Below are 1,015 nucleotides of genomic sequence, written 5' to 3'. Positions count from 1 at the left end.
TATATATAGACACACATACACACAGAGGAAGGGAGAAATAAAGGACGGGGGTGGCAGTCTGCATATACTTTTCCGTGGCGGTACAAAATAAATAAAATGGATTTTAGGATAAGAAACAAAATGCTCTTTTGTTGTGTCAAATCTAGCATAACAGTAAAAATGATAATGGTTTCAAACTTTGGCACAAGGCCAGCAATTTTGGGGCAGGACTCAACTGGTACTTATTTTATTGACCTAAAAGGATGAAAGTAAAGTCGACATTGGTGGAATTTGAACTCAGATCGTAAAGACAGACGAAATGTTGCCAAGCATTTTGCCAGGTTTACAAACAATTCTGCCAGCTTATCATCTTAGTAATAATAATAATAAACTAAAATGCTCAGAACCCCTAAAAACATTCTGTGTATGAAACAAATATATGTGCAATATAAATAAGTATGTATGTATGTATGTATGTATGTATATATTTATATATACATACACATGTGTCTGTGTCTATGTGTGTGTATGAGGTTATACCTGAATCTAAAATGTCAACATTTGTTTCTTTGTTGTCTTCAGTTTCCTTGGGGGGAAAAAAAAGCCCTTTGACTATAACTTGCTGCTTGTTGATAAGAAATCCTTCAATCTGCTATATATTCTTCTTTGACTTTTCTTTTTTGTCATTTTTATTTAATGGTGGGTGTTTTTTTTCTTCTTTTTGTTTTGTTTTTTAATTTTTTAAACCTTGGTATTTTTTTTTTTTTCTTTTCTTTTCAGTAAAACTTCTAAAATTCTGGCTGGAAAACATTTTTTTGTTTTCCCCCATTTCCAAACAATAATGTCTTCAATGTGTCTATGGATGAATGTGGTATTTGGGGAAAGAAAAAGAGAGACAGAGATTATGTTTGGATATGCATGTGTGTATGTGAAAGAGAGAAAGAGACTTTTCTCAAATTCTTTTAAGTGATGTGTGGTAGTGGTGGTGTATGTTCACATGAATTTGTGATGTACCTGAAATAAGCTTGGATATATC

Source organism: Octopus bimaculoides, chromosome 18 (assembly GCF_001194135.2).
Source record: "Octopus bimaculoides isolate UCB-OBI-ISO-001 chromosome 18, ASM119413v2, whole genome shotgun sequence".
Classification (NCBI taxonomy): Eukaryota; Metazoa; Mollusca; class Cephalopoda; order Octopoda; family Octopodidae; genus Octopus; species Octopus bimaculoides.
This window is presented reverse-complemented; position numbering follows the sequence as displayed.